At 39.7% G+C, this 20,736-nt stretch overlaps 1 long non-coding RNA gene across 1 annotated transcript in view; it reads left to right on the plus strand.

Annotated features, from left to right (window-relative positions):
* LOC122421496 overlaps positions 1–19,560 on the plus strand; it is a 63,258-nt gene extending 43,698 nt beyond the window's left edge. The window contains exon 3 of the long non-coding RNA XR_006263506.1: positions 19,112–19,560. This is a non-coding gene — a long non-coding RNA (uncharacterized LOC122421496). The remainder of the gene's footprint in view (positions 1–19,111) is intronic.
* Positions 19,561–20,736: the final 1,176 nt, after the last annotated feature.

The following is a 20,736-nucleotide window of genomic DNA, read 5'->3' on the forward strand; positions in this document are numbered from 1 at the left end:
CCTTGCTTGTGGGCTATTGGTCCCCACCAGTTCGCCATGTAACACCCCAATCCTCTCAGTAAAGAAAAAGGACGGAACCTGGCGAATGGTTCAAGATCTCTGGATCATAAATGAAGCTGTAGTCCCCTTCCATCCCACAGTACCCAATCCTTATGTAATCTTGGGAGAAATCCCACCCAGTGCCAAGTGGTTTACAGTCTTGGACCTCAAAGATACATTTTTTTTGCATACCACTGGCTAAAGAATCCCAATATCTTTTTGCCTTTGAGTGGGAGGCCCCAGGAGAAAAACACCAACAGATGACTTGGACAGTATTACCTCGGGGGTTCAGAGATAGCCCCCACTTGTTTGGACAGGCCCTTAGCCGAGATCTCCTATATCTGGACCTGGGACCTAATGGGAAAATATTACAATATGTAGATGACCTACTAATCTGCTCTCCAGATGAGAAAAGTGCCCAACAACATGCAATTCAGGTTCTAAACTTTTTGGCAGAAAGGGGATATAAAATCTCCCATGCTAAGGCACAGATGGTCGAGACAAAGGTCACTTACCTGGGAGTTCAGATTACACATGGGTCCAGGAGTCTGTCCTCTCATTGGGTGCAAGGAATCCTCCAGTTGCCCTCCCCCAAGACTCGAAAACAATTGCAAGCTTTCCTGGGGCTAACTGGGTATTGTAGAATCTGAATACCCAACTATGGTCTAATTGCCCAGCCCTTATATGAAAGCTTAAAGGGACAAGATGATTCAATCCCACTGATGTGGGGAACTCCTCAAAAGAAGGCAGAGGCTACACTAAAACAGGCCTTAACTCAGGCACCTGCCTTGAGGTTGCCAGACCCAGAAAAAGCATTCCAACTTTATGTCCATGAAAGAGAGGGAATAGCCTTGGGAGTGTTAACTCAAAGGTTGGGATCTGAGCCCCAGCCTGTAGCTTACTTATCCAAGAGGCTCGATCCAACCACCCAAGGCTGACCCCCCTGCCTTCAAAATCTTGCAGCTATTGCAATCGTGATAGAAGATGCTTTAAAACTCTCCTTTGGGGACAAACTAAGTATTTTTACCAGCCACCAAGTAAAACAACTCCTAAATGGGAGAGGCCATTTATGAATGTATGATCAAAGAATCCTCAGATATCAAGTAATGCTGATGGAAAATCCAGGCTTCACTATATCCCCTTGTGAGGTTCTTAACCCAGCCATCCTCCTGCCTACCCCCAAGGGTTCTCTCCCCTTTCACTCTTGTCTAGAAACGTTGGACCACTGGACAAAACCCCGAGAGGGATTGTCAGAAGATCCTCTGACCAGTCCTGAGGATATCTGGTACACTGATGGAAGCAGCTTTGTCTTAGATGGCAAAAGAAGAGCTGGATATGCAGTAGTCTCCAATTTTGAGACAATAGAGGCTAAGCCTCGGCCACCGGGTACTTCAGCCCAATTAGCTGAGTTCATAGCCCTGACTTGAGCTTTAGAGTTGGGAAAAGGAAAAAGAGTAGCCGTTTACACTGACTCCAAGTATGCCTTTCTGGTGCTACATGCACATGCTGCTATTTGGAAAGAAAGGGGCCACCTGGCCACCCGAGGGTCCCCAATCATATATGGTGACCAAATCCTTAGACTCTTGGAGGCAGTCCATCTTCCCACTGAGGTTTCAGTCTCCCACTGTAAAGGACACTAAAAAGGGAACACAGAAGTGGCACGAGGGAACCAAGCAGCTGATGAGGCAGCTAAGAGAGCAGCATTACAGAACCATGACCTAATAGGGATTGCCACCTTAGTTCCACAGACTAATTTGCCAGAAACTCCTTCATATACTGAAGGTGAGACTCTTAAAGCTAAGAGTGAGGGCTTTCAAGAAGATCATATGGGGTAGTTGCAAGAGGGGGGACTCCTTTTTCTGCCTGGAAACCTCCAATGGAAGTTGGTTAACTCCTTACATGCCACCACTCATTTAGGAGAAAAGGCCCTCCAAAGATTACTAGAAAGGTCCTTCAGAGGAACAGGCCTCCAAACAACTATAAGGCAGATGGTCTCCTCTTGTCCCACTTGCCAATTAAACACCCTCCAAGGAGCTCGAAGACCCCAGCTGGCCCAGCCCATCCAATGACGTGGGGCCTACCCAGGAGAGGACTGGCAGATGGACTACACCCAGATGCCAGTTTCTCAAGGATATAAATACCTATTAGTCATGATAGATACATTCACAGGATGGATTAAAGGCTTTCCCACCCGGACTGAGAAGGCTGAAGAGGTGGTAAAAAACTGCTCCATGAAATCATTCCAAGATTTGGTCTGCCTAGGTCATTACAAAGTGACAATGGGACATCATTTACTTCTAAGGTCACCCAAGGGGTCTCTAAAGCATTGGTCATTACTTATTATCTCCATTGTGCCTGGAGGCCTCAGTCTTCAGGAAAAGTAGAAAGAGCCAATTAATTCTTAAAATCAGTGATAAAAAAGATAACCCAGGAGACCTCCCTGGGATGGATGGAGGCTTTACCAATAGCTCTCCTCCGCACCTGTATTGCCCCTAAGGAACAGGTTGGTCTTAGTCCTAATGAGATGCTCTATGGGAGACCTTTTGTTTATGTCAATGACCTCTTCCTAGATCCAGAGGTTCAGACCCTCCAGTCTTATACCATGGCCATTGGGCAATTCCAACAGGATATATGCTTGTGGGGTATGAACCAGGACCCAAAAGATTCTAAGGAGTCACCACTATATGCTCCAGGGACTCAAGTCCTAATTAAAGTCTGGAAAGATGGGTCCCCAAAGACTCAACTCCAGCCCACATGGAAGGGCCCCTACCCTGTAATACTTTCTACCCCCACAGCAGTCAAGGTACCAGGACATGACTCCTGGATTTACTACTCATGAGTCAAACCATGGAGGAAAACAGAAGAGGACACTCAATACACCTGTGAGCCCCTGGGAGATCTCAGATACCTATTCAGAATTACAAATGAGTGCCACTCTAATGAACACCCCTGAAATCTGGTTTCTGGGGATAAGATTTCTCAGGATAGCTCTAAAGAGCCAACACAGCTTGGCAGGGATTGTACTCCAAAACAGACAGGAGATAGATCTTCTGATCCCTGAAAAGGGAGGGACTTGAGCCATCCTGGCGATGTGAATTTGAAATTGGCTAATGCCCCTACTAGTCCTTGTTATGCCATATTGATGCTGCTTGTGATTGCTCCATGTATTATCAATTGTCTAACCTCTTTCTTCTCTGCCCAGGTTAACAAGCTACAACATGCAGTGCCAGTTCAACAAAGAGATTAAACTATAGCTGACCACAGAAAATATCACTCACCCTTAGATGGACACTGCTATAAGGACTCTGAGGCTTGAGACTAGCAAGAGGGGAGGCCCAATACCCCTCACCATCCTGGTTCAGCAGGAAGTAGCCAGAAAGACCTCGACGCCCCTATTCCCAAAGAATTGGACCTGCCATCTCTTGAGGGGGGAATGTTAGGTAATTAGAATATGAAACAGGAGTCCAGAATGGTGGTGGCTAAAAGACAAGGAAGGGAAAAGCCCATGAAAATAGAACAAAAGAAGGTCAAAGGAAGGTCCGAGGACCGGAGTGAGGACCTCAGGTAGAACAAACAGCACTCCTGGCTAGCCCGATTTACATAGGGCAGGCCCAGGCGGAGGAAAAAGCATAAAAGGAGGAGCCAAAGTGCTCTCTCTCTCTCTCTCCTGTGCGCTGGCGCGCTCCCCCACTCTCTCCTCTTCGCATCTTTGGGTTGGCATACCCTCACGCCTCAAGAATGGACTTCCTGCTATTTTCTAAATAAAATAGAGCTGTAACACTGATTTGTCTAAGAGCTACAACACGGTCTGTCCAAGACCCGACAGCTGTGACGCGCCAAGGGCTTTAATGTCTGTCACTCCAAATCTTTGTTGTGACGAGACAGAACCGAGGAGCATACACTCGCGTGACAGTTCTATATATTTGTTTCCAGTGGTCAAGTACTCCTGTCTGCTCTCAGCTGGTGTTCTGCATGCATTTCTGTGTCTGAAGGTGTATTCCTGATGTATCCGTGGAGAGAGATATATTCCATGTCCACCCACTCCTCCACCATCTTGTTCTTGATTGAAAACAATTTTAATATAAAATTTTAAATGAATCAGTGAAGTGGCAAGAAATTAAGAAGCCCTCAAACCAAAAACCAAGAAAAGAGAGAAACTCAGAAAGGGAAACATAGATGCTTCCTCTTTATGTTGAGCATATTTGCTAAATAAGATGAACTTGAATTTTGATTTTTATTTCCTTTTTGGCTGTGAAGTATAGGACACAACTTGCAGCCCATTCAAATGTAGGAAGTGTAATAGGAGTCCTCCATCATAAAACTGAGACCTTAGAGATTACACCCTTAAAATAAGGACAAACTAGAAATAAACCCACCGTCCTACCCCAAGGAATTTCAAAGAAAATGACCAGTCTTGAAATGTAATGATAAAATCACATGGGAAGCAATCCTTCCTCAATGTTTGTAACCACAGACAGGTCAGGTCTTTATACAGATTTTCACCACGCTACCTAGATATGGTCGAAGAAAATCTCAACCTGAGATTTACTGAAGTTTTAGGGTAGAATGTTCCCATTCTTGAAGCACTCCAGAACAATAGAAACAAGTGAAAATCTCTTTCTGTAGGAACTCACCTTCCTTATGAGCTCAAAGAATTTACGTAGATGATGTTCCAGAAAAATATGAGCATACAGTAAAATTGAATAAACAAAAACATACTCAAAATATACACAAATGGAGGCAACATAAGAGAGCCAGCAGAAATAATACACAGCCAAGTCAGACAAGCAAGGTTACAGTTATGTAAATTTATATTAAAAGCATGTGTGTGCATGTGTGCTAAGTCACTTCAGTCATGTCCAGTTCTCTGTGACCCTATGGCTATTCTGTCCATGGGATTCTCCTGGAAAGAATATTGGACTTGGTTGCCATGTACTCCTCCAGGTAGTCTTCCTGATCCATCAATTGAACCCATGTCTCTTACATCTCCTGCATTGGCAGGCGGGTTCTTTACCACTAGTGCTACCTGGGAAGCTCATTAATACCCACACACATAGTCGAAGTACACAATGAGAGGGAAGAAAATTCTAGTGTTTGATAGAATTTGTAGTTGGGTTGAAGTTCTTGAAAGAGCCTACATATGGTTCATCCAGGACACAGACTTATTGTGGGCCCATGCCAAAGTGATGGGAGTCTCCCATCACTGGTCACTTCCATCACTAGTCTCCCTACTTGGCAGGCCTGAACACCAATCCCTCTCACACTCAAGGCTGGCACAATTATAGCTTAATTATTGGCTCCTCAGTTTTTCCATCTGAGGACTGGCAAATGGCTCTTGGGCAAAGTGACCCCAAATGTATGCTTTACTCACAGAGTCTCCCCCTTTCCCCAGATCCTAGTTCTTTTTTTTTTAAATCCTGGTAATTCTTTACTACCATAAAGTGTGTTCAAGCAGGTTTTATTTTCATTTTCCAGATTTTCTCATTAACTCTTGTGGGTTAGCGGGACCTCGCCCACCATTACCTGAAGCGGGAGTGCTCTGCTTAGTTTTTTCCCTTGAAAATTGGCTTGTCTTGAGAAAAGTGAACCTCTGCATCACTTCATGTACAATAATATACTCAACATGAATTAAAGGCCAAAATAAAAGCAAAACCTTAAGACTTTTAGTAGGAAATAGAGGACCCTATCTTGATATTCTTAAAGCAGAAGTATCCAGAAAGCATCTTTTAAAAATAGTTGATAATTTAGACCAAATAAAATATAAAGTTCATAAGAACAGAAGTCACCAAAGCTAAGGTTAAAATGCAAGTCCATTTCAGAAATAATTTTTAAGCCTCCATAACTGACCAAAGGTTTGTATCCAGAATAAATATTTTTTAAAAAAAGAAAGAAAGCCCATAGGGAAAAATGGCAAAAGATATAGACAATTGTCTGAAGAAGGTGTAGTGACCAGTACATGTGTGAGAGATGCTCAACTCTCCAGGAATCAGGTAACTCAAAATTAAAACAATGAACTGTTTCACGCCCATCATATTATCAAAATTAAAAAAAAAAAACATAGAATTCTTTAAAACATATTGGAGAGACAAGAAGTCACTCTGTAAGTCAGAGTACAAATGAGAACAGCTAATTATAATAGGTAATATCTATTGAAAGTTCAATACATGTACTGTTTTTGAACCAGCCATCCCAAATCTAGTTATAAACTCTTGAGGTACTGAATGTATGCAGAGAGACATATCAGGGTCTCTACTGCAGCACTATTATGGTAATTAAAAAGGAAAGCAAACTGTGTGTCCCTCAATAGGAAAATGAGATTAAAACGGAGATATTCTGTATAATAGATTAGTACAAAGCAGTTAAAATTATTCACTAGATCTATGTGCATCAACATGGATAAATCTTGAGAATGTATTTGATGAAAGGAAGGCCATGTTGAATGGTGATGTACAGTATGACATAATGCAAAATGTGAAAGTAAGAGAAACAGTGCTTTCCTAGAGGCTCAGTGGTAAAGAATCCGCCTGCCAATGCAGAGGACACGGGTTTGATTCCTGGTCTGGGAAGATCCCACATGCCTTGGAGCAACTAATCATGTGCCACATTTACTGAGTCTGTGCTCTAGAGCCTGGGAGCTGCAACTACTGAGCTGATGAGCCATAACTACTGAAGTCAGTGCACCCTAGAGCGTGTGCTCTGCAGAAAGAGAAGCCACTGCAATGAGAGGCCCACGCATCGCAACTACAGAGTAGCTCCCCACAGCTAGAGAAAAGCCCACTCAGCAACAAAGACCCAGCACAGCCAAAATAAATTAAATTATATAAGAAGAATCTTTTATTAAATACATAAGGGAAATAATACAATAAGCTCTTTAAAATATGTATATGTACACAGAAGTTGTAAAGATGTAACAACATGAACAGAAAGGATACACGCCAACTTCCAGTCACCACTGGGTGAGAAGTGGAGGTTGGGATAGAGGAATAAAACAGGGACTTCATCTCGAGTAGTAATTTTTTATTTCTTACACAACAAAAAACAAGAGAAAAAACTTGAAGCAAATAATATGGCATCATGTTAAAATTTTTTCATTAAAAATTAATTAAATAAGAGCTCTAATACTTCCCAGCACATAAAAAGTCATTGAAGTAAAAAAGGTAAAGAGGATTGAGGGAGGAGGTAGGGAAGGAATCAGACTCGGGATGTCCCTGGGTATCATAAGCAGCTGCAGGGCTCAAGGTGGTGACACTGACAACATTTCATATGGAGAATGTTTTTAAAAAATTCATTCCAGTGAGAGTGGGGGTTGATGTCTTGGCATGTAGAAAGCTGGCTAAAAGGTGCATGAGGATAGAGATGAGCCATCAGGAGCCTTACTAGTGTCAGTTACCTTTAAAAAAAAAAAAATTCTTTATCCATAATCTGGAGGTCACAGAGCACAGGGACCTCTGGGTTTGGAAGGAAGTCCTTTGCAGGCGTGAGATTTGAGGTTGGTTTCACTGAGACGTGGAGTAGACCAAGAAGGGGTAGGTAAGATGGGGTCTTGTGAACTCTCCTAGGTGGGCACTGAGTGATGCTGACCTGCAGAATGGTGCAGGTCTAGCTGTCATCAGGTGGTCCCTCAAGGACCACTGACAGCCCCAGCTGAGCTGTGACTTACCTTGAGCAGATACTCAGGAAGGAGAGAGGGCTTCCCAGGTGATGCTAATGATAAGGAACCTGCCTGCCCGTGCAGGAAATATAAGAGACACGGGTTTGATCCCTGGGTTGGGAAGATCCCCTGGGAGAGGAAATGGTAACCCACTCCAGTATCCTTGCTTGGAAAATCCCATGGACAGAGGACTCTGGCAGGCTATAGTCCATAGGGTTGCACAGAGTTGGACACGACTGAAGTGGCTTAGCCACATGCATGCACACTCACAGGATGGAGAGTAAATATGGCAGGTCCAGAAGAGGCAAGGCAAGGTGGGAAGAGCATCTTAGTATATGTGCTGCCAAAGCGAGCACTGGGGAGAGCATCTAATCAGTCTTCCTGATGCTGAATTAATGCTCTTGTTCCCTGAACCCTAGAAGGTAGAATACTTAAGAGAGAGAAACCTAAAATAAAGTAAAAGAAACTCTAATTTGTAACGATCTATCTAGCTTTTGTTCCCTAAGTTGGTGGTGCCCAATGAAAGGTAAAAACTGATAAAAGATTTTGTCTAAATTGAGAAGAATTTTGGATCCAGCCTTGACCTATGAACTTGTTTGGACAAGCCATTCTGGATAAAGCCAAGCGTGATTAAGGACCTCAGTCAAGCCTTTTGTGGAGTTAGAAGACTGACTTTGATTGCTCCTTTCCTTTCAGGTAAGGGCACATAGCATGGTTGCATCTGTGATACTATTTTCCATCTGTGCAACCAATTGCCCAAAGGTATGCAAAAATTCCCATTTTCCCAAAGTATCAAAAACCTAAAGCCAAGCAATATATAGTTATATGCCCCCAAACTCAGCTTATATGTAAATTAAGCAGTGTATCACTAATTGGTGTTGAGATGACTAAAGAATCCTTGTTTGAATATCTATTTTAAATTTCTCATTTGTGTGGGAAATACCTCACCTTTCAGCCTGTTAAGGAGCTTTCTGATTTATAAGGATATCATCTTAATTGAATAATGATATGCTGCTTAGCATGTTGTTAAAAATGTTTTCTCCCTCCAGTTACATTTTTTAAAGTAAATAAGTGTCATTTAAAGTAAGTAAGTGTCAATAGTATGGTCACTTTTCTCCTAAATCTCTCTTACAGTGAGTGAGTTTGTAATTTGAGAGTTGGAAGGAATTCTCTATGTATTTAGGAGGGTCTACTAAAATTAGCTGGAGCTTTCCCAGTGGCTCAGCCGTAAAGAATCTGCCTGCAATGCAGGAGACGCAGGAGACGTGGGTTCAATCCCTGGATCAGGACAATCCCCTGGAGGAGGAAATGGCAACCCACTAACAGTATTCTTCTCAGGAAAGACCCATGGACAGAGGAGCCTTGTGGGCTACAGTCCGTGGGATCACGAAGAGTTGAACATGATTGAGCACTCACTTAATCACTCACTAAAATTAATTAGGATTTCAATGTGGGACTTATGAAAGTAGTGAAAATATGATAAATCTTTCTACTGATCAGATACTGGTGGTGTTCAAAATGAACTGATAAATTTTAGTATTTTTGTTGACTATCCTAAAAGTCAGTGGAAAGTTATAGATTGTTTATCTTGACTCTGGCTAAAAGAAGATAATTATTGATTAATAAATATTCATTGCTTAAATTTTCTTGTTTCTGTATAAATCTAAAGAATAAGTCAGTTGGTAGTCAGTGAAATACAGATTTATTTAGCACACAAAGATGGGCTGGCATCAAAAGGATAAATGACCCAACCTACCCCTGCCCCAACTTCTCTTCTCTTAAGCCTTTTGACTCATTGGAAGCAAAGGATTCATGGGATCTTTGCATGTTAGAGATGGTAACAGCAGACCAAAAAAACTTTACCTTATAACAAAGAAGCACATGTGTCTTCCCTGCTGGTCAAGTGGTTACTCCGTGCTCCCCACGCAGGGGGCCTGGGTTCAACCCCTGGTCAAGGAACTAGATCCCACATGCTGCAACTAAAGAACCCACACACCACAATTAAGATGGAAGATCATGCTGCAATTAAGACCCAACAAAGCCTAATGAATGAATTAATTTTTTTAAAAAAGCACATGAAAATCTCAACTGAATATTCACCAAATCTCAGGAGAGGGGAGGACTTTCTAAGCTAAGAAGTATTGGAAGTTGTTTGTTAGATTTGGCCGCATACCTTTTTCCTTTTCCCTGTTTCATCTCTCTTGTCTATCTGCCCCTCTTTATCTCTATCCCTGCTATTTACTGCAGGTCACTGTCACCTCCCACAAAAACACAGCAGGGAACTAAAAACAACAACAATGTAACAGGCAAATACATCTAAGACTCCAACATATACAGATTTTACTCTGGGTGAAATGGGGTACTGCTGGAGAATTTTGATCAATGGAAGGGTTATGATCTGACTTATTTGATCACAGGTCCAGTCAGGTGGGGCTTCCCTGGTGGCTCAGATATAAAGAATCTGTCTGCAGTGCAAGAGACCCAGGTTCAATCCCTGAGTTGGGAAGATCCTCTGGAGAAGGGAATGGCTAGCCACTCCAGTGTTCTTGCCTGGAGAATTCCATGGACAGAGTAATGTCTATAATTGCCAGTCAGGCTATGTTGAGAATAACCATGACGAATCTAGGTGGAAGCAGGAGTCTGACTGGGGCCATTGCAGTAGTCCCCAGAGATAAGGTGGGTACCTGCACCGGAGTAGCTGTAGTAAAAGTAGAGAGAGAAATGTTGGATTCTAGATATATTTGGGAAGCAGAGCTTACACAATATATTCATGCACTGGGTATGGAGTTTGAGATAATAAAAGAGTTGAGTGATTCCAGGCTTTTTCACACAAGTACCAGAAAGAATTGAACTGCCTTTACCTGGAATGGGGAAGATTGTGGCTAGGGCAGATTAGGGGTAGAATTTCAGGAACTAGGCTTCAGACATATTAAATTTGACTTGGCTGTTTAGACATGCAAGTGGAGATAAAGGCTAGGCATATAGTGTTTATATAACAGAAAGAAGGAATATATGAAGAGTCAGAGAAGCTATAAAGACACTGAGGGTTTAAAATGTTCACACAAAGCAAGATCCTGTTGACTTGAGTCCCACAACCATAGGATCATGCCAGTCTTCCTGAATTTCAGACACTGTAGTTGATCTTGACCATTACAGACCAATGGAACATATCCTTTATGGTACAGTTGATGATGGCTAAAGAATCTGAACATTTTATTGAAATACAAGTTACGCAAAAATTTAAGGTATGCAACATGGTAATGGTGGTGGTTTAGTCACTAAGTTGTGTCTGACTCATGACTCCATAGACTGTAGCCCACCAGGCTCCTCTGTCCGTGGGATTTTCCAGGCAAGAATACTGGAGTGGGCTACCCTTTCCTTCTCCAGGGGATCATTCTGACCCAGGCATCAAACCCAGGTCTCCTGCATTGATATATGTGTATATTGCAAAATGATTACTAAAATAAGTTTAATTAGCATTAATCACTTCACATAGTTACAATTTTTATGATGAGGGTTTTTAAGATCTCCTCTCTCAAACTTTCAAATATATAATGCAGTAGTTCTAAGTATAGTCACCAGGCTGTACATTACATCCCAAGAACCTACTTATCTTGTAACTAGAAATTTGTACCTTTTGACCACCTTCAACCAATTCCTCTACCTCCACCTGCTGCCTCTGGCAACTACAAATCTGTTCTCTGTTTCTATGGGTTTGATTTTTTTTTTCTAATGTTCCACATATAAGTGAGATCATAGAGTATTTGTCTGTATCTATCTGACTTATTTTACTTAGCATAATGCCCTAAAGGCCCATCCATATCTCATAAATGGCAGGATTTCCTTCCTTTTTATGGTTGAATAATATTTCATTTTATATACCACATTTTCTGTATCTGTTCATTAATCAATGAACACTTAGGTTGTTTCTATGTCTTGGCTGTTGTATTAATAAATAATGCTGCAATGAACATTGGAGTGTAGATATCTCTTTGAGATAATAATTTCATTTCCTCTGGATGTATACCCAGTAGTGAAAACTGCTAGATCATACCACAGCTCTACTTTTAATTTTTTGAGGAACCTCCATAATGTTTTCCATACTGGCTTGCACCAATTTACATTTCCAACAACAGTAAAAATGGATTCTCTTTTCTCCACAGCTTTGCCAACACTTGTCATCTTTTGTCTTTTTGTTAATAGTCATTCTGGCAGGTGTGAGGTGATATCTCATTATGGTTTTGATTTGCATTTCCCTGGTGTTTAGTGATGTTGAGCACATCTTCACCCATTGGCCATCTATATGCCTTCTTTGGAAAAATGCCTGTTTAGATTCTCTGTTGCTGTTGTTTAGTTGCTAAGCTGTGTCCAACTCTTGCAACCCCATGGACTGTAGCCTGCCAGGCTTCTCTGTCCATGGGATTTTCCAGGCAAGAATACTGGAGTGGGCTGCCATTTCTTTCTCCAGGCAATCTTCCCAACTCTAGGATCAAACCCACATCTCCTGTGTCTCCCACATTGGCAGGCAGTTTCTTTACTGCTGAGCCACCAGGAAAGCCCTTCAAATTCTCTGCCCATCTTTAAATTGGATTATTGGTTTTATACTATTGAGTTGAATGAGTTCCTTATATATTTGGACATTAACTCCTTATCAGATATATAATTTGCAAATATTTCCCCCCGATTCCATAGATTGCTTTTTTATTTTCTTGATTATTTCTTCAGCTATACAGGAACATTTTAGTTTGATGTAGTCCCACTTACTTATTTTTGCTTTTGTTCCTTGTGCTTTCAGTTTCATAACCAAAAAATCATTGCCAAGACCAATACAAGAACTTTTCCCCTATTCTTTCTTCTAGTTTTACAGTTTCAAGTCTTACATTTAAACAGAATATATTTCAGCTTAATTTTCGCACATGGTGTAAGATAGGGGTCTGGTTTTATTCCTTTCCATATGAATATCTAGTTTTTCTAGCACCATTTATTGAAGAGACTACCCTTTCCTTATTGAGTATTCTTGGAACACTTGTCCAGTATTAGTCGACCATACATGCATGGGTTTATTTCTGGGCTTTCAATTCTGTTTCATTGGTCTGTGGATCTGTTTTCATGTCAGTATCATGCAGTTTGATTACTGTAGCTTTGTAGTATAGTTTGAAATCACAAAATGTGATGCCCGTAGCATTGTTCTTATTTCTCAGCATTGCTTTGACTATTCAGGGTCTTTTGTGCTTCCAAAAAAATTTTAGAATTGTGTTTTCTATTTCTGTAAAAAGCGTCATTGGAATCTTTATAGGGATGGCATTGTAGATGGCTTTGGTTTATATGGACATTTTAGCAATATTAATTATTTTACTCCATGGATGCAGAATATCTTTCAATTTATTCATGTCTTCGATTTATTTCATCAATATGTTACAGTTTTTAGGGTAGAGATCTTTTACCTACTTAGTTAAATTTATCCATAAGTATTTTATTGTGTTTGATGCTATTGTAAGTGGGTTTGTTTTCCTTACTCTTTTTCAGATAATTCATTGTTAGAGTATAGAAATGATACTGAATATTGTATGTTGATTTTATGTTCTGCAACTTTACTGAATTCACTGATGAGTTACAACACTTTTTGGTGGTGTTCAAGATTTTCTATATATAAAACCATAGAAACAATTTTACTTCTTCCTTTATGATTCAGATACTTTTCACTTCTTTCCCTTGCCTGATTGCTCTGGCTAGAACTTCTAGTACTATGTCGAGTACAAGGGTGAGAGTGGGCATTCTTGGCTTGCTCCTGATCCTTAGAGGAAAAACTGTCAACCTTTTACCATTGAATTTGATGTTAGCTCTGGACTTGTCATATATGACCTTTATTATGTTGGCATGTCTTCCTTCTGTACTCTGTTAGGAGTTTTTATTTGAAAAGATTTTGTATTTTGTCAGATGCTTTTTCTGCATCAACTGAGATGATCATATGATTTTTTGTCTTTCATTCTATATTAATGTGGTTATTAATATATATATTTCATTCTATATATTTATATGTATAATTTTATATATTTAGTTATATTATTATTATATCAGTATATATTATAATATATAATATGTTATTATATTAATTGTTATACTATATTAATTATATATTGATAATATATTGATAATGTTAATAAATTAACATATAGATAAATTATTATAATATAATATAATATTATATCTATATACCTCTTATATATTATAATATTGTAGTATATATTATTATAGTTATATATTATATCTAATATAATATATAATATTAATATATAATATATTATAATATATAATAATAGTATAATACAGTATATATAATATATAAAGTATATGTGTAATAAAATATATATAATATATATTAAATATGTATGTAAAAGATATAATAGATAATATTATAATAGATAATAATATATAATAATGTAATAAATATATATATTAAATATATTATATATTGTATAATATAGTATAATACAATATATTATTTATATATATTTATATAGTATATAAATATATATATTTAATTCTATATTAAAGTGATTTTTATATCACTTTTACTGATTCATGCATGTTGAACCATCCTTGCAGAGTAGAGATAAATCTCACTTGATCATGGTGTATGAGTCTTTTAATGTGGTGTTAAATTACAGTTTGCTAGTATTTTGTTGAGATTTTTTGCATCTATATTCATCAGAGATATTGGCCTGTAGTTTTTATTTGTTGTAGTGTCCTTGTACAGCTTTGTATCAGGTTAATTCTGGTCTCTTAAAATGAGTTTGGGAGTATTCTCTTCTTTGATTGTTTTTTTTGTTTGTTTTTTTGTTTTCTTTTTAGTGGAAAATCTGAAATGCTGCTCATTTTATTTATTTATTTTTCATTTATTTTTATTAGTTGGAGGCTAATTATTTTACAATATTGTAGTGGTTTTTGTCATACATTGACATGAATGAGCCATGGACTTACATGTATTCCCCATCCCGATCCCCCCTCCCACCTCCCTCTCTACCCGATTCCTCTGGGTCTTCCCAGTGCACCAGGCCCGAGCACTTGTCTCATGCATCCAGCCTGGGCTGGTGATCTGTTTCACCCTAGGTAATATACAAGAAGGGGAGGGTGGGATGTTTCGAGAGAACAGCATCGAAACATGTATATTCTTTGATTGTTTTTGAGGAAAAGTTTGAGAAGGATTGGTGTTAATTCTTCTTTGACTATTTGGTGAAATTCACCTGTGTAACCATCTGGTCCTGGACTTTTATTTGTTGGGAATTTTGATTACTGATTCAATCCTTGCTTGCTATTGATCTGTTCAGATTTTCTCGTCTTCATGATTTAATCTTGGCAGGTTGTATGTTTCTAGGAATTTATCCTTTTCTTCTAGGTTGTCCAATTTGTTGGGGTTATAGTTCTTCATAGTAGTCTCATGATTCATTGTATTTCTGTAGTGTCAGTTGTAATTTCTCCTTTTTCATTTATAATCTTATTTATTTGGCTCTTCTCTCTTCTTGATTAGTCTTGCTAAAAGTTTAATAATTTGGGTTATTTTTTCAAAACACCAATTCTTTTTTGCCTATCTTTTCTATTATTTTCCTGTCCTCTGTTTCTTTTATTTCTGCTCTCATTTTTATTCCCTCCTTCCTTCTGCTAATTTTGGGCTTCAGTCAGTTCAGTCCAATCAGTCATGTCTGATTCTTTGTGACCCCACGCACTGCAGCATGCCAGGCTTCCCTGTCCATCACCAGCTCCCGGACCTTGCTCAAACTCATGTCCATCGAGTCGGTGATGCCATCCAACCATCTCATCCTCTGTCATCCCCTTTCTCCTCCTGCCCTCAATCTTTCCCAGCATCAGGGTCTCTCTCAATGAGTCAGTTCTTTGCATCAGGTGGGCTTAGTTTGTTCTTTTTCTTCATCCTTGAGGTATAAATTTAGGTTGTTAGATTGATTTGCCCCCTTAATGTGTGCATTTATCACTGTAAACTTCCCTCTTAGAACTTTTTTTGCTATATCCTATAATTTTGGTACATGTATTTCCATTTTCATTTGTCTCAAGGTATTTTAAAATTTCTCTTTTGATTTCTTCTCTGATCAATTGGTTGTTCAGGACTCTGTAGTTTAATTTCCATGTATTTTTAAGTTTTCCAGCTTTCCTTCAGCTATTATTTCTAGTTTCATACTCTTGTGATTGAAAAAGACAGTTGGTGTGATTTCAGTTTTCTTAAATTTGCTAAGATTTGCTTTGTGACCTAACATACTCTAGAAAATGTTCTGTGTGTACTTAAGAAAAATGGGTATTCTGCTGTTGTTGTTGGGAATGTTGTCTGTTAGGTCTATAGTGCTGTTAAAATCCATTGTTTTTTTATTGATTACCTAGCTGGATGATTATTTATTGCTGAGAGTGAGGTATTAAAGTTTCTACCTATAGTTATGTTACTGTTTATTTCTCCTTTTAATTCTGTTAGCTTTTGATTTATATAAATGCTCTGATGTTGGATGCATAAATATGTATAATTGTTTTATCTTCTTGATTGGTTTATCTCCTTTAGATCCTATTTTTTGAAATCTATCAGCCATTCTGTGTCTTTCATGAGAGTATTTACTCCATCTATATTTAAAGTAATTATTGGTAGGAAAGGACTTACTGTTGCCTGTTGTTTTCTGACTGTTTTGTAGATTCTTTGTTCCTCATTTATATTGCTGTCTTCTTTTGTGATTTGATGATATTTTGTAGCTTTATGTCTATCCTACAACACAGCCACTCACTGACTGGGCTATCAGCTTGGGTATCTCTGCAAGCTGGGTTGAATGGTGGGCCATACAGTCTCCGAGATGCTCTAGTTAACCCTTCTGGTCAGGTGGAACTGTGGGCTATTCTCATGGCAGGAATATACAATGAACCTGCTTCCCTTTCTGGGTGGGGTGGCAGAACAGGTTCCAAGGATGGCATAGCTTATTGGCTAGGGACTTGAATCAGGCAGAACTGTCCACTGAGTTCTCTGACCAGAGAAGGCCACTGACTTGGTTTTGCATGTGGGCAGAGCTCCTGACTTGTTCCTCTGCTCAGGTACCACTGTAAGTAGGACTGTAGGATGGGCCACGCAACCCTTGGGTACTCCAGCCAGGCCCCTAGCCAGGCCCCTAGCTGGGCTAGATTGGGGGCTATGTTCTATAGTAGATTGGGCTTCAAATCTGCTTTCCTACCCAGGCAGGACAACAGAACAAGTTCCACAACTGGTATGGCCTCAAACGCAGCACTGCATTTCTCAAAAGCCCCATGTTCTTCATGTCTATGCCTTTTGTTTGCTGTCTCACAGCTTTGTCAGTCTCTTCACTGGTGAGATCATACAGATTCTTAGTTCCAACTGCCATGGCTTCTTAGTTCTGCATCCTTTGTCTTGGTCATAGAATTTGCCATTTCTCTGGGGCAGGATGAAGGGAATCTTTGTCTGCTATACAGATTCTGCTGTTAAACAGAAACACCATAGACACACTTTAAAATAAATCTTTAAATATACCAGTATCTGAGGGAGCTTCTTTAAGGTATTCCTATTTTAAAAACCAGTGATAATTCTATTTTAATGTCTTTTTTCACCCTTTTTTTTTGCCAGAGATTCTATCCAAATGTTGAGCCTCCCAAAAACCTCTTCATGTCCCCAGTAGTAAGGACAAGAAAACTCTCTTTTGCATGGAGTCTTCCTAATACCTTGAAAATGTGTCATGAAAGTCAAATAGGCTGTAAGGAGGTGTCAGAGATATAAATGGGAAATTTGTCGGACTACAGAGCAGGAATCAAGTGCTAATTATATTCAGCAAGATAGTAAAGATTGAAATGTTCACTCTTGTTAAGATGTGGATGAAATAGAAGCTAGATGAAAGATCACTTCATATTTAGTAAGAAATTATTTACTTATTTATTTCCATGATCTCAACTACTCATTTTGACTGCTGATTTTAAAGTGACTTTCTTTCAATTGAAAAAAATAAATAAATAAAGTGATTTTTTAAGTTAGAGCATGATCGTTTCTATGAATACTTGCTTACCCCCAAATTATTATATTTTAATAATTAATAGAGATGTATATGACTGATCTTGGAATAAGACTTCTTTTTATTATTTATTTGTAGTTATCTTGTCACTTAGAAAAATGAGCGATCTATTTTTTTTAATACAGTAAGTTCCCTACATACAAATTCCCAGCAATCCCACTCCTGGGCATACACACCAAGGAAACCAGATCTGAAAGAGACACCTGTACCCCAATGTTCATCACAGCACTGTTTATAGTAGCTAGGACATGGAAGCAACCTAGATGCCCATCAGCAGACGAAAGGATAAGGAAGCTATGGTACATATATACTATGGAATATTACTCAGCCATTAAAAAGAATTCATTTGAATCAGTTCTAATGAGATGGATGAAACTGGAGCCCATTATACAGAGTGAAGTAAGCCAGAAAGATAAAGACCAATACAGTATACTAATGCATATATATGGAATTTAAAAAGATGGTAACAATAACCCTATATGCAAAACAGAAAAAGAGACACAGATGTACAGAACAGACTTTTAGACTCTGTGGGAGAAGGTGAGGGTGGGATGTTTGGAGAGAACAGCATTGAAACAAGTATACTATCAAGGGTGAAACAGATCACCAGCCCAGGTTGGATGCATGAGACAAGTGCTCAGGGCTGGTGCACTGGGAAGACCCAGAAGGATGGGATGGGGAGGGAGGTGGGAGGGGGATCGGGATGGGGAACACATGTAAATCCATGGCTGATTCATGTCAGTGTATGACAAAAACCACTATAATATTGTAAAGTAATTAGCCTCCAACTAATAAAAATAAATGGAAAAAAAAAGAGAACTTTCAAAGACGTGAACATGTGTTCCATCAACATCAGATGTGAGTGAAATTGCAGTTTGCCCTCCATCTCCTATTGCTAATGATCCTTCAGCTCGATCATATCACGCCTCCTCTTCTTTCTCCAGTCAGTAACTCTTCTTGCTTGTTCACTCAGTGCCAGCCCCTGTATGCCAATAGTTGTACTGTACTACTGTACTTTTCAAGGTACTGTACTGAAAGATTAAAAATGTTTTCTTTATTTTTTGTTTGTTTTTTATGTATTATTTGTGTGTAAAGTTTTATAAACCTGTTACAGTACAGTACTGTATAACCGATTGTATTAGTTGAGTCCCTAGGCTGACTTTGTTGGACTTAGGGAAAAATTGGACTTACAAAGATGCTTTTGGAATGGAACTCATTCATGTGTAGGAGACTTACTGTATCTTGTTTCTTTTTATTTACTTTTTTCCAGCTTTCTTGAGGTATAATTGACATCAGTTATCTACTTGCACATTTTACATGGAACAAGAGAAACTGCAGGCTTTTTTTTTTTTTTTTTCAGGAGCTACAAATGCCTCTGGTCCTAAAGAAGAGAATTTTTACAGCACTTCCTTAATTCTTTGGCACAGCAGTCCCCTCCAACTTGGCTTCACCTCTCAGCAAAGACCAGCCCCTCCTGGCCATTCACACATGTGCCAGCTCGGCTCAGAGCCTGCTTGCATGGATCTTGATGAACTTGTCTGATCGGCCCCTATTTGTGAAAGAGGAGAAGCAGACCTTGTCCAAGATGGGCACTGAATAAAATGCCACAGTCAGAAGGTCGGGTTCTGTTTATTCTTAAAGAGAGAATTAATTAAGGCAAACATGTTCTCAGGAAGGCTGTGAGTGTGTAGTTGGGGACTACAGTGAGGTACTCCAAGAACTGGGAAATGAGGGAGGCGAGAATGACCTCAGAGCTAAATGATGAAATCTATGGAATTGAATCAAAGCTGAATTCTTCAGAGTCAGTTTGTCAACAGGAAATTTCCCAGGAATATCTCAAAAAAAGAAGAAAAAAAAAAAAAGAAAGAGTGTCTGTTAGAAGCGTGTCTGGTCCACTTGAGATTAGCAGGAAGAGATTATGAGTGGCCCCTCCAGGCTCTCCCCAGGAATCCTGGCAGCACTCCCCCTGCGAGCAAGACTCCCCTTGAGATGGAGGTGGAGATGGAGATGGAGATGGAGACCAAGCCATGTTACCTGAAACAGGCAAACTCACTCTCTGCACAGCTACACATTTGCCTGGAGGAGAATGTGCAGGTCATGTAGACCCAGGCATCACCCTCCCTGTGGATGGTCTCTCTCTATCAGTAAATGGGCGTGCTGATTTTGTACAACAGTCCTGAGTGCTTGCCTCATGGAACACAGCTCCTGAGAGATGGAGGCACTCTCCACTTGTTGGCAACTCTCAGCTTCCCTCCCTGCAGGGCCGATGGGTAGACCCTGCACTGTGGCACTTCTGCCAGCTGCCTTCTGGGAGGCCTGGCAAGCGCAGGCCAGCTACACACCTCTGCTCCCTGCCAAGTGACAGCCTTGGAGGCTTCTAAACCAGTGACTCTTTGACAGTTTTCCCTGTGTTATAGGCCCAAACGGCACCCCACAAAGATGCTGGAGTCCTAACCCCCAGTATCTGTGAATGTGACCCTATTTGGAAATAGGTCTTTGCAGATGATCATGTTAAGATGAGGTGATTAGGGTAGACTCTAATCCAGTTTGACTGGTGTCTTTGTTAAAGAGAGAAATTTGGAGGCACAAAAAGAAGATGAGGGACCTCCCTGGTGGTCCAGTGAATAAGACTCCGTGGTCCCAATACAGGGGGCCTGGGTTTGATCCCTGGTCAGGGAACTAGATTCCATATGCTGCAATTAAGAGTTCATATACTGTTAACTAAAGATCCCACATACTACAACTAAAAAATCTTGCACACCGCAACTAAGAACCAGCATAGCCAGAATCAATAAATAAAGTTTTTTGTTTTTTTAAGAGGGGAAAAACAAAGAGAAGGTGATGTGAAGATACGAGAAACATGGAAGAGGCTCCCAGCCCTTACAGGGAACCAGTACTGATGACACCTTGATTTTGAATTTCTAGCCTTGGAATTGGGAGAGAATGAATTTTGTTATTTTAAGCCACCCAATTTGTGGAACTTTT

This window comes from Cervus canadensis, chromosome 18 (genome assembly GCF_019320065.1).
Source record: "Cervus canadensis isolate Bull #8, Minnesota chromosome 18, ASM1932006v1, whole genome shotgun sequence".
NCBI lineage: Eukaryota > Metazoa > Chordata > Mammalia > Artiodactyla > Cervidae > Cervus > Cervus canadensis.